Here is a 13,576-nt window from a genome sequence, read left to right as displayed (position 1 = left end):
TCCAAAGCTGCTGGTCAGTGTTCACAGTGTTCTGAAACACTCTGGCAGTTATTGGGCTGTGCAGGTGGGCACAATCTCCTTCCTCTGATGTCACCTGTATAGTCTGAGCTTATTCAGGGGTGCAGCCGCCCTGGGGGGCTAGAGGTCCCTGCACATTGGGATGGTTCTTATAAAACACCAGGGAACTCTGACTATCCTTTATAGACTTTATAACTGTTGCTCGCTCTAACGTTTTCTTACATAATAGCTCTGACCTCACAGCCAGGAAACCCGCGCACATTCATCACTTATGTATTCCTTTCCGAAATTGCTTAATTGATGACCGAAGTGCTGCAAGGCGCCAGGAGCTGGTGTAACGCCCAGAGTCACCGCTAGGGGCCGATATTACAGCAGCGGAATGTGTCAGCGCTGAAGAGAAAGAAAAGTCTGCAAACAAAGTGAGAGGAGATGAGGGTCCGCAGGTGACCGGAGGTGAGGACCCAGGACACCGGTCTGCCGGGTACCGGGCTTACGCGAGGCAGGCTGGCTGCAGGTACGTGAATGGCTGCCGGTGTGTGTGGGAGAACATGTGCTCCTGTAGAGACCGCCCGGGGGTGGATGCACTGGGTGTCCCCGCCACGGTCCTGGAGCTCTGGGCTCACATGTGGCGAATACAGCCCAGGTCTTATTGGAAGTCTGAGCACAGCAAAGCGTGGACAGGAGACGGTTCTGTGCGGAAAGTACACAAGAAGTGATACCAGAGCCTAAAACAGAAGATGCAACTCCTACAGAATGTGCTCACTGGGGTAATGGGTGGGTAAGATCCACTGCAATCCGCTGTCGCTGGTGTAATGCGCTGTCGCCGGTGTGATCCGCCGATGCGATCCGCCCACGTGCTGTCGCAGGTGCGATCCCCCCCACGCGCTGTCGCCGGTGCGATCCGCCGACGCGCTGTCGCAGGTGCGATCCGCCGACGCGCTGTCGCAGGTGCGATCCGCCGACGCGCTGTCGCAGGTGCGATCCGCCGACGCGCTGTCGCAGGTGCGATCCGCCGACGCGCTGTCGCAGGTGCGATCCGCCGACGCGCTGTCGCAGGTGCGATCCGCCGACGCGCTGTCGCAGGTGCGATCCGCCGACGCGCTGTCGCAGGTGCGATCCGCCGACGCGCTGTCGCAGGTGCGATCCGCCGACGCGCTGTCGCAGGTGCGATCCGCCGACGCGCTGTCGCAGGTGCGATCCGCCGACGCGCTGTCGCAGGTGCGATCCGCCGACGCGCTGTCGCAGGTGCGATCCGCCGACGCGCTGTCGCAGGTGCGATCCGCCGACGCGCTGTCGCAGGTGCGATGCGCCGACGCGCCGTCGCCGGTGTGATCCTCCGATCTGCTGTCACCAGTATGATGTACTGTCGAGCTCTTTTGGGATGGGTGCAGGTCTACTCGTTCAGAAACTCCTGGACAGTCCATAAATGGGATAGATCTGGGGGGGGTCATGGGTACGGTGATTGGCCGGACTGGGGGTGGAGGGGTCGGTGGTAGGGGGATGGGTAGACTGACTGAGTTGGGAGGAGGGTTGTGGGTAGAATGGACACTGAGGGAGTGGATGGATCGTGGGTAGTATGGACAGACCGGGGAGGGAGGGGGGGACCTTGGGTAAGGTAGACAGATTGACCTGGGTAGGGTATTCGGACAGGGGGGTGGAGTCAACCAACAGACTGGGGGAAGATCATGGGTAGGGTGGACAGACAAACCTGTAGGTGACGGGTAGAAGACCATGGGGTATGATGGATGGACAGACCTGGGGGCGAGGGGTAAGGAACTGTGCGTAGGGAGGATTGACACGGTGGGAGGAGGAAGGATCATGGGCAAGATAGATGAACGATAGAAGGTTCGTATGTAGGGGATAAACTGCTATATTTGGTGGAGGAGAGGTGTGATGTGGGTAGGGTGGACAGACAGCGGATGGGGAGAAGGATTGTGGGTTGGTCAGACAGACCAGAAGGCTGGAGAGATTATTGGCAGGGTAGACAGACCAAGGGGGGATCATGAGAAGGGTGGACAGATGCACCTGGGGGGAGGGGGAAGAGATTGTGGCTAGGGTGGACGGACAGACCTGTGGGTCGATGGACCTGGGGGGAGGGGGAAGAGATTGTGGGTAGGACAGATGGATGGACCTGGGGAGAGGGGCATGAGATTGTGGATGAGTTGGATAGATTGATATGGGGCAGGGGTGAATGATCATGCAGAGAGTGAACAGACAGACCAGAGGGGATCTTAGGTAGCGTGGATAGACAGCCGGACCAAGGAGCACAGGGATTGTGGATGGGGTGAAGAGATAGTGGGTAGTGTGGAAAGATAGAGATCGGTGGATGGATCATGGGTAGTATGGACAGACGGACCTGAGGGTGAGTGGTAAGGGATCATGGGTAGAATGGACAGACTGGGGAGAGGAGGAAGGAACTTGTGGGTAGGATGGATGGACAGGGGAAGGTTCATATGTATGAAGGATTGATAGATCTGATAAAGTGGGTGAATGTTTGAGGGTAGGGTGGACTGACGTGGATTGTTGGATATAGGGATTGCGAGAATGGTGGACAGACACACCTGGGTGTCTGGAGGGATTGTGAATAGGGTGGAAAGACCTGGGAGGGGGAAGAGACCATCGGTAGGATGGATCGTGGGTAGAGTGGACAGCTGTACCGGGGAGTGAGGGGAAGGGGGATTGTGGGCAGGGTGGATGGGTGGACAGCTGTCCCTGGGGGTGGAGGGAGGATTGTGGGAAGGCATGGCAGGCAGACAGGAGGAACGGTGGTATGGAGAATGGATGGATCTGGGAGAGAGGGGGGACTGCTCATGGGTAGAGTAGACATACAGACCGGAGGGGGGAAGGGATCATGGGTAGGGTAGGGCAGCACGGGGGTGCAGTGGATAGCACAGCAGCCTTGCAGCACTGGAGTCCTGGGTTCAAACCCCACCAAGGACAACATCTCCATGTTTGCGTGGGTTTCCTCTGAGTTCTCCGGTTTCCTCTCACATTCCAAAGACATACTGATATGGATTCTAGATTGTGAGCCCCAACGGAGACAGCGATGATAATGTGTGCAAACTGTAAAGCGCTGCGGAATATGTTAGCGCTATGTAAAAAAATAAAGATTATTATTATTATATGACAGACGGACCGAGGAGGGTAGTAATCGCTGGCGGGGTGAATGGACTAACTGGGGGGAAGGGATTGTATGTTTGACATATATCACTTTTTATGATTAGCATTGTGCTTCACTGTCATCTACATCTTGTAATATATTCCGTCATTTTAGAAGAGGTGCAGCCTGCTAGGCAATTTTGTTCTGTTAAAATGACAACCAGAAATCTTACAGACCCCAATCTAGTCATATGTCTAATCAATTGCAGCCTTTTGCATATGAAATCTGATCCCATTTCCTTTTAAAGCCATGAGCAACAGCCAGCAGTCATGTCACCCCCCCCCCCCCATCACGCTTATTGTTATTTATATTGTATTTTATAGTAGTTTTCAGTGTGCCAGACCTTGGGAGTTGTAACTTTGTGGTATGAGACTTTTTTTTTTTTTTCTTTTGTGTTTTTTTGATTCTGTGTTTTGCTTTTGCAGTTTACCATAATCCAGATATTGCTGGTAATGGGAGAATTGAGGAAATTGCGTATTGCAAGTAAGAAAAAATTAACTTCTAAATCTAAGGCTATGTGCGGACTTGTAGCGTTTCCGCAATGTTTTTTCCACGCGGAAATGTTCCAAAAACACAATGGATTACTTAGGCAATGTTAATCAATGACATTCCTAAAGTGTTGTGCATATGATCCGGAAATGTCTGTCCTTATTTGAAGTGTTTTATTTTCCGCAGCATGTCAATTCTTTTTACTGATCTGCTGCTTTTCTGCACCCATTGACTTCCATTGAGTCAGTCGAATCTGCAGCAAAAATGTAGGTGTAAAGAGGTTTGCGGATTTGCTGCCAAAAACGTTGCGTATTGTCAGAACGAAATGACGTCAGAAGGAGGAAGAATGTGTGGGCAGAGAATATACAGTATGTGTGTGTCTGTGTGGGCGGAGAATATGTGCGTGTGTGTCTTTGTGTACCCATTTAATGTGTGTTCCCAGGCATCATCTGATGGGACTACTTCTATCCGGCTACATATTTTGTCACATATAACAGAGACGGCATGAGCCGATGATTGGAGAATAGTCTCATCATCCGGCGCCTGTGTTCAATTGTAAAAAAAAAAAAAAAATCAAAACATTCACATACTCACCGAACACCTAATCCTCCGATGCCCGTGTCTTCTGCAAACAATCAAAAATAATAAACCAACATATACTCACATGTCTGCCGTAGTCCATTTAATACTGAGTGTCCCACATCGATCTCTTCCGACCGCCGGCGATACACTGACAAGAGGTAATCGCTCTCCAAGTGTATCACTGAGCCGCCGTGAGAGTTCACTGGAGTTAATCCGCTAATCAGCTCCATTGCTCTCACTTAAGGCACTGCTGCATGGGAAAGTTCTCACACAGCGGTAGTACCGTGAGAGCACCGGAGCTGATGAACTCTGGTGAACTCTCATGGCAGCTTAGTGATACACTGTCGGAGCGATTACCTCCTGTCAGTGTATCGCCGGAGGCCAGGTAGAGCAGTCACATCTTCCAATGTGACTTCTACACGTCAGATTGCTGTGGGAAACTCGGTATTAAATGGACTACGTCGGACAGGATAGTCTTAGATGTTGGTTTATTATTTTATTTTTGTTGCAGGAGACAAGGGCGTTGGGGATTAGGCGTTCTGTAAGTATTGTAAATTTTGATTTAATAAAGGAGTCTGTGTGATTATTTCAAATAAAGGACTTTATCCTGGCCGTGTCTTTACAATGTAACAATGGCTATTAATATCAGCCCGCAGCTGTCTGCCTAGCCTTTGCTGGTTCGATTTTTATAGGAGGACTCCATGTTAATTTTTTTTCTGAGGTTCCCCTGTAAACTAGCCAGTAAAGGCTAAGCAAACAGCTGTGAGCTGATATTAATAGCCTGAGAATCTTTGGCTATTGGCTCATTCCCAGAATATTAACATCTGCCCTCAGCCGTCAGCTTTCCCTCTGCTGGTTATTAACCCCTTCCCGACTCATGACGCCACGTAGGCGTCATGAAAGTCGGTGCCAATTCGACCTGTGACGCCTATGTTGCGTCATGGAAAGATCACGTCCCTGCAGATCGGTTGAAAGGGTTAACTCCAATTTCACCCGATCTGCAGGAACAGGGGGAGTGGTACTTTAGCCCGGGGGGGGGGGGGGGGGTGGCTTCACCCCCCCGTGGCTACGATCACTCTGGCTGTTGAAAGTGAAACTGCCAATCAGAGCGATTTGTACTATTTCACCTAAAAAACTGGTGAAATATTACAATCCAGCCATGGCCGATACTGCAATACCATCGGCCATGGCTGGAAACACTGATGTGCCCCCCCACCCCACCGATCGCACCCCCAATCCACCGATCTGTGGTCCGCTCCCCTCCGTCCTCCTGCCCGCTTCCCCCGTGCTCCTATACCACCCTCCTGTGCTCCGACGCCCCCCCCATGCCCCGATCTCCCCCCCCAATACTTACCGAGGCTCCCGGTGTCCGTCCGTCTTCTCCATGGGCGCCGCCATCTTCCAAAATGGCGGGCGCATGCGTAGTGCGCCCGCCGAATCATCTGCCAGCCAGCAGATTAATTCCATGTACATTTTGATCACTGTGATAGGTTTTATCACAGTGATCAAAATAAAAAAAAAGTAAATGAACCCCCCCCTTTATCACCCCCATAGGTAGGAACAATAATAAAATAAAGAAAAAAATTTTTTTCCACTACAGTTAGAACTGGGGTTAGGGTTAGGGAATGTGCACATGTATTCTGGTCCTCTGTGGATTTTTCCGCAGCGGTTTTTATAAATCCGCAGTGCAAAACCGCTGCGTATTTTTCGCGGATTTACCGCGGTTTTTCTGGTGATTTCACTGCGGTTTTCTATTGGAGCAGTTGTAAAACCGCTGCGGAATCCGCAGAAAGTGAAATGTGCGGAATGTAAACCGCTGCGTTTCCGCGCAGTTTTTTCCGCAGCATGTGCGCAGCGTTTTTTGTAAACTCATGGGAAACTGCTGCGGACCCGCAGCGGCGGAAACGCTGTGGATCCGCAGCGTTTTCCGCATCGTGTGCACATACCCTTAGAATTAGGCTATGTGCACACAGTGCGGATTTGGCTGCGGATCCGCAGCGGATTTGGCTGCGGATCCGCAGCGGATTGGCCGCTGCGGATTCGTAGCAGTTTTCCATCAGCTTTACAGTTCCATGTAAACCTATGGAAAACCAAATCTGCTGTGCCCATGGTGCGGAATATACCGCGCGGGAACGCTGTGTTGTATTTTCCGCAGTATGTCAATTCTTTGTGTGGATTCCGCAGCGTTTTACACCTGTTCCTCAATGGGAATCCGCAGGTGAAATCTGCACAAAAAACACTGGAAACCCGCGGTAAATCCGCAGGTAAAACGCAGTGCCTTTTACCCGCGAATTTTTCAAAAATGGGTTGGGGTTAGGGGTGTGTTGGGGTTAGGGTTGTGATTAGGGTTATGGCTACAGTTGAGATTAGGGTTAAGGGTATTTTGGGGTTAGTGTTGGAGTTAGAATTGAGGGGTTTCCACTGTTTAGGCACATCAGGAGTCTCCAAACGCAACATGGCGCAACCATTGATTCCAGCCAATCTTGCGTTCAAAAAGTCAAATGGTGCTCCCTCCCTTCTGAGCCCCGACGTGTGCCAAAACAGTGGTTTACCCCCACACATGGGGTATCAGTGTACTCGGGACAAACTGGGCAACAATTATTGGGGTCCAATTTCTCCTGCTACCCTTGTGAAAATAAAAAACTGCTTGCTAAAACATCATTTTTGAGGAAAGAAAAATTATTTTTTTATTTTCACGGCTCTGCGTTATAAACTTCTGTGAAGCACATGGGGGTTCAAAGTGCTCACCACATATCTAGATAAGATCCTTTGGGGGTCTAGTTTCCAAAATAGGGTTACTTGTGGGGGGGTTTTACTGTTTAGGCACATCAGGGGCTCTGCAAATGCAACGTGATGCCCGCAGACCATTCCATCAAAGTCTGCATTTCAAAACGCCACTACTTCCCTTCCGAGCCCCGACGTGTGCCCAATCAGTAGTTTACCCCCACATATGGGGTATCAGCGTACTCAGGACAAGCTGGGCAACAATTATTGGGGGTCCAATTTCTCCTGCTACCCTTGTGAAAATAAAAAATTGCTTGCTAAAACATCATATTGAGGAAAGAAAAATTATTTTTTTATTTTCACGGCTCTGCGTTGTAAACTTCTGTGAAGCACTTGGGGGTTTAAAGTGCTCACCACATATCTAGATAAGTTCCTTGGGGGGTCTAGTTTTCAAAATGGGGTCACGTGTGGGGGAGCTCCAATGTTTAGGCATACAGGGGCTCTCCAAACGCGACATGGTGTCCGATAATGATTGGAGCTAATTTTTCATTCAAAAGTCAAATGGCGCTCCTTCCCTTCCGAGCCTTGCCATGTACACAAACAGTAATTTGTGACCACATATGAGGTATCGGTGTACTCAGGAGAAATTGCCGCCCAACACATTTTAGGATCCATTTTATCCTGTTGCCCATGTGGAAATGAACAAATTGAGGCTAAAAGAAATTTTTTGTGAAAAAAAAAAAAGTACTTTTTCATTTTTACGGATCAATTTGAAGCACCTGGGGGTTCAAAGTGCTCACTATGCATCTAGATAAGTTTCCTGGGGGGTCTAGTTTCCAAAATGGGGTCACTTGTGGGGGAGCTCCAATGTTTAGGCACACAGGGGCTCTCCAAAAGCGAAAAGGTGTCCGCTAAAGATTGGAGCCAATTTTTCTTTGAAAAAGTCAAATGGCGCTCCTTCCCTTCCGAGCCCTGTCGTTAGCCCAAACGGTAGTTCCCCCCCCCCACATATGGGGTATCGGCGTACTCAGGACAAATTGTACAATTACTTTTGCGGTCCAGTTTCTCTTTTTACCCTTGGGAAAATAAAAAAAATTGTTGCTAAAACATCTTTTGTGACTAAAAAGTTAAATGTTCATTTTTTCCTTCCATGTTGCTTCTGCTGCTGTGAAGCACCTGAAGGGTTAATAAACTTCTTGAATGTGGTTATGAGTACCTTGAGGGGTGCAGTTTTTAGAATGGTGTCACTTTTGGGTATTTTCAGCCATATAGACCCCTCAAACTGACTTCAAATGTGAGGTGGTCCCTAAAAAAAATGGTTTTGTAAATTTCGTTGTAAAAATGAGAAATCGCTGGTCAAATTTTAACCCTTATAACTTCCTAGCAAAAAAAAAATTTTGTTTCCAAAATTGCGCTGATGTAAAGTAGACATGTGAGTAATGTTATTTATTAACTATATTGTCACAACTCTCTCGTTTAAAAGAATAAAAACTCAAAATTTCAAAATTGCGAAATTTTCAAAATTTTAGCCAAATTTCCATTTTTTTCACAAATAAACACAAAGATTATCGACCTAAATTTACCACTAACATGAAGCCCAATATGTCACGAAAAAACAATCTCAGAACCGCTAGGATTCGTTGCAGCATTCCTGAGTTATTATTGTTGTGAATTCTGTTGTCGAACTCCCTCCTGTGGTCGTGAATGGTACTTCGGCGAGTTCTGTCCATGGACTCCCTCTGGTGGCTGTGAGTGAAGCTGCTGCTTCTGAGGTTCCTTACACAGGTGACGTGGTTTATCCTTTGGTTGGCTGCTCTATTTAACTCCACTCCGATCGTTACTCCATGCCAGCTGTCAATGTTCCTGCATTGGTTCAGTTCGCTCTTGGATCTTTCTGGTGGCCTTTCTTCTCCAGCGGAGGCTAAGTTCCTGATGGTTATTATTTGTTCATTGTTTCCTTGTCCAGCTGGTTGTCATGATTTTGTCTTGCTGGCTGGAAGCTCTGGGATGCAGAGTGGCATCTCCGCACCGTTAGTCGGTGCGGAGGTCTTTTTGCACACACTGCGTGGTCTTTTGTAGTTTTTTGTGCTGACCGCAAAGATACCTTTCCTATCCTCTGTCTGTTTAGTAAGTCTGGCCTCCCTTTGCTGAAACCTGTTTCATTTCTACGTTTGTGACTTTCATCTTTACTCACAGTCAATATATGTGGGGGGCTGCCTTTTCCTTTGGGGAATTTCTCTGAGGCAAGGTAGGCTTAATTTTCTATCTCTAGGGCTAGCTAGCTCTTAGGCTGTGAAGAGGCGTCTAGGGAGAGTCAGGAACGCTCCACGGCTATTTCTAGTTGTGGTGATAGGATTAGGGCCTGCGGTCAGCAGAGCTCCCACATCCCAGAGCTTGTCCTGTGTGAGTTTAACTATCGGGTTGTGCCGGGTGCTCCTAACCACCAGGTCCATAACAGTACAGCTGGCCCAAAGTATTAATGCATCTCAATAGAGGGATAAGAGAAGTTCTGAGACCATATTTTTTTTTCTTTGCACTGTGTTTTGTCTTTCTTTTCCCCTAAACCTTTGGGTGGTTCAGGACACAGGTGTAGATATGGACATTCAAGGTCTGTCCTCTTGTGTGGATCATCTCACTGCAAGGGTACAAAACATTCAAGATTTTGTGGTTCAGAATCCTATGTTAGAGCCTAGAATTCCTATTCCTGATTTATTTTCTGGGGATAGATCTAAGTTCTTGAATTTCAAAAATAATTGTAAACTGTTTCTAGCTTTGAAACCCCGCTCCTCTGGTGACCCCGTTCAACAAGTAAAAATCATTATTTCTTTGTTGCGTGGTGACCCTCAAGACTGGGCATTTTCCCTTGCGCCAGGAGATCCTGCATTGCGTGATGTTGATGCGTTTTTTCTGGCGCTTGGATTGCTTTATGATGAACCAAATTCAGTGGATCAGGCAGAGAAAATCTTGCTGGCTTTGTGTCAGGGTCAGGATGAAGCGGAGGTGTACTGTCAGAAGTTTAGAAAGTGGTCTGTGCTTACTCAGTGGAATGAGTGTGCCCTGGCGGCAATTTTCAGAAAGGGTCTTTCTGAAGCCCTTAAGGATGTCATGGTGGGATTTCCCACGCCTGCTGGTCTGAATGAGTCTATGTCCTTGGCCATTCAGATCGATCGGCGCTTGCGTGAGCGCAAAGCTGTGCACCATCTGGCGGTATTCTCTGAGCATAGGCCTGAGCCTATGCAGTGTGATAGGACTTTGACCAGAGCTGAATGGCAAGAACACAGACGTCGGAATGGGCTGTGTTTTTACTGTGGTGAATCCACTCATGTTAGCTCCGATTGTCCTAAGCGCACTAAGCGGTTCGCTAGGTCTGCCACCATTGGTACGGTACAGTCTAAATTTCTTTTGTCCGTTACTCTGATTTGCTCTCTGTCATCCTATTCTGTTATGGCATTTGTGCATTCAGGCGCTGCCCTGAATTTGATGGACTTGGAGTTTGCCAGGCGCTGTATTTTTTTCTTGGAGCCCTTGCAGTATCCTATTCCATCGAGAGGAATTGATGCTACGCCTTTGGCCAAGAATAAGCCTCAGTACTGGACTCAATTGACCATGTGCATGGCTCCTGCACATCAGGAGGATATTCGCTTTTTGGTGTTGTATAATCTGCATGATGTGTTCGTTTTGGGGTTGCCATGGCTACAGGTCCATAATCCAGTGTTGGATTGGAAATCTATGTCTGTGTCCGGCTGGGGTTGTCAGGGGGTACATGGTGATGTTCCATTGTTGTCAATTTCGCCTTCCACTCCTTCTGAAGTCCCTGAGTTTTTATCAGATTACCGGGATGTATTTGAAGAGCCCAAATCCGGTGCCCTACCTCCTCATAGGGATTGCGAATGTGCTATTAATTTGATTCCTGGTAGTAAGTTTCCTAAGGGCCGTCTGTTTAATTTATCTGTGCCAGAGCACGCCGCTATGCGGAGTTATATAAAGGAATCCTTGGAGAAGGGTCCTATTCGCCTGTCGTCGTCACCATTGGGAGCAGGGTTCTTTTTTGTGGCCAAGAAGGATGGTTCTTTGAGACCTTGTATTGATTACCGCCTTCTTAATAAGATCACAGTCAAATTTCAGTATCCTTTGCCGCTGCTGTCTGATTTGTTTGCTCTGATTAAGGGGGCTAGTTGGTTCACCAAGATAGATCTTCGAGGGGCGTATAATCTTGTGCGAATTAAACAGGGCGATGAATGGAAAACAGCATTTAATACGCCCGAGGGCCATTTTGAGTACCTGGTTATGCCATTCGGGCTTTCTAATGCTCCATCTGTGTTTCAGTCCTTTATGCATGACATCTTCCGAGAGTACCTGGATAGATTCATGATTGTATATTTGGATGACATTTTGGTCTTTTCGGATGATTGGGAGTCTCATCTGAAGCAGGTCAGAATGGTGTTCCAGGTCCTTCGTGCGAATTCCTTGTTTGTGAAGGGGTCAAAGTGTCTCTTTGGAGTTCAGAAGGTTTCATTTTTGGGGTTCATTTTTTCCACTTCTACTATCGAGATGGACCCTGTTAAAGTTCAGGCCATTTATGATTTGACTCAGCCGACATCTGTGAAGAGCCTGCAGAAGTTCCTGGGCTTCGCTAATTTTTACAGTCGCTTCATCGCTAATTTTTCTAGTATTGCTAAACCGTTGACTGATTTGACCAAGAAAGGTGCTGATGTGGTCAATTGGTCCTCTGCGGCTGTAGAGGCTTTTCAGGAGTTGAAGCGTCGTTTTTCTTCTGCCCCTGTGTTGTGCCAGCCAGATGTTTCGCTTCCGTTTCAGGTCGAGGTTGATGCTTCTGAGATTGGAGCAGGGGCGGTTTTGTCACAAAGAAGTTCTGATGGCTCGGTGATGAAACCATGTGCCTTCTTTTCTAGAAAATTCTCGCCTGCTGAGCGCAATTATGATGTTGGCAATCGAGAGTTGTTGGCCATGAAGTGGGCATTCGAGGAGTGGCGACATTGGCTTGAAGGAGCCAAGCATCGCGTGGTGGTCTTGACGGATCACAAGAATTTGACTTATCTCGAGTCTGCCAAACGGTTGAATCCTAGACAGGCTCGATGGTCGCTCTTTTTCTCCGGTTTTGATTTTGTGGTTTCATACCTTCCGGGATCTAAGAATGTGAAGGCTGATGCCCTGCCAAGGAGTTTTGTGCCTGACTCTCCGGGTGTTCCGGAGCCGGCGGGTATTCTTAAAGAGGGGGTAATTTGTCTGCCATCTCCCCTGATTTGCGGCGCGTGCTGCAGAAGTTTCAGGCTGATAGACCTGACCGTTGTCCTACGGAGAAACTGTTTGTCCCTGATAGGTGGACGAATAAAGTTATCTCTGAGGTTCATTGTTCGGTGTTGGCTGGTCATCCTGGAATCTTTGGTACCAGAGATTTGGTGGCTAGATCCTTTTGGTGGCCTTCTTTGTCACGGGATGTGCGTTCTTTTGTGCAGTCCTGTGGGACTTGTGCTCGGGCTAAGCCCTGCTGTTCTCGTGCCAGTGGGTTGCTTTTGCCCTTGCCGGTCCCGAAGAGGCCCTGGACGCATATTTCCATGGATTTTATTTCTGATCTCCCTGTTTCTCAAAGGATGTCGGTCATTTGGGTGGTTTGTGATCGCTTCTCTAAGATGGTCCATTTGGTACCCTTGTCTAAATTGCCTTCCTCCTCTGATTTGGTGCCATTGTTTTTCCAGCATGTGGTTCGTTTGCATGGCATTCCAGAGAACATCGTCTCGGACAGAGGTTCCCAGTTTGTTTCGAGGTTTTGGCGGTCCTTTTGTGCTAAGATGGGCATTGATTTGTCTTTTTCTTCGGCTTTCCATCCTCAGACTAATGGCCAAACCGAACGGACTAATCAGACTTTGGAAACATATCTGAGATGCTTTGTTTCTGCTGATCAGGATGATTGGGTGTCCTTCTTGCCTTTGGCTGAGTTCGCCCTTAATAATCGGGCCAGCTCGGCTACTTTAGTTTCTCCTTTTTTCTGTAATTCTGGTTTCCATCCTCATTTCTCTTCAGGGCAGGTTGAGCCTTCGGACTGTCCTGGTGTGGATACGGTGGTGGACCGGTTGCAGCAGATTTGGACTCATGTGGTGGACAATTTGACATTGTCCCAGGAGAAGGCTCAATGTTTCGCTAACCGCCGGCGCTGTGTTGGTCCCCGACTTCGTGTTGGGGATTTGGTTTGGTTGTCATCTCGTCATGTTCCTATGAAGGTTTCCTCTCCTAAGTTTAAGCCTTGTTTCATTGGGCCATATAAGATTTCTGAATTTCTTAATCCTGTGTCATGTCGTTTGGACCTTCCAGCTTCTTTTGCCATTCATAATGTGTTCCATAGGTCGTTGTTGCGGAGATACGTGGCGCCTATGGTTCCCTCCATTGATCCTCCTGCCCCGGTGTTGGTCGAGGGGGAGTTGGAGTATGTGGTGGAGAAGATTTTGGATTCTCGTGTTTCAAGATGGAAACTCCAGTACCTGGTCAAGTGGAAGGGTTATGGTCAGGAAGATAATTCCTGGGTTTTTGCCTCTGATGTTCATGCTGCCGATCTAGTTCGTGCCTTTCATTTGGCTCATCCTGATC

At 48.3% G+C, this 13,576-nt stretch overlaps 1 protein-coding gene across 3 annotated transcripts in view; it reads left to right on the top strand.

Moving 5' to 3' along the window:
* The first annotated feature begins 309 nt into the window (after positions 1-309).
* The window catches only part of GDPD2 (glycerophosphodiester phosphodiesterase domain containing 2), a 97,154-nt gene continuing 83,887 nt past the window's right edge, over positions 310-13,576 (top strand). Inside the window, exons 1-2 of one of the 3 annotated variants that reach the window (XM_069747311.1) lie at positions 431-532; positions 3,604-3,661. The gene's annotated coding sequence lies outside the window, so the exon portion shown is untranslated. Of the gene's footprint in view, positions 533-3,603; positions 3,662-13,576 lie in introns of all 3 variants that reach the window. The other 2 variants (XM_069747308.1, XM_069747310.1) reach the window with 2 other exon arrangements.

The sequence above is a fragment of the Ranitomeya imitator genome, chromosome 2, assembly GCF_032444005.1.
Source record: "Ranitomeya imitator isolate aRanImi1 chromosome 2, aRanImi1.pri, whole genome shotgun sequence".
Lineage (NCBI taxonomy): Eukaryota > Metazoa > Chordata > Amphibia > Anura > Dendrobatidae > Ranitomeya > Ranitomeya imitator.
The sequence above is the reverse complement of the archived record's forward strand: the minus strand, read 5'-3'. Positions and strand labels throughout refer to the sequence as shown.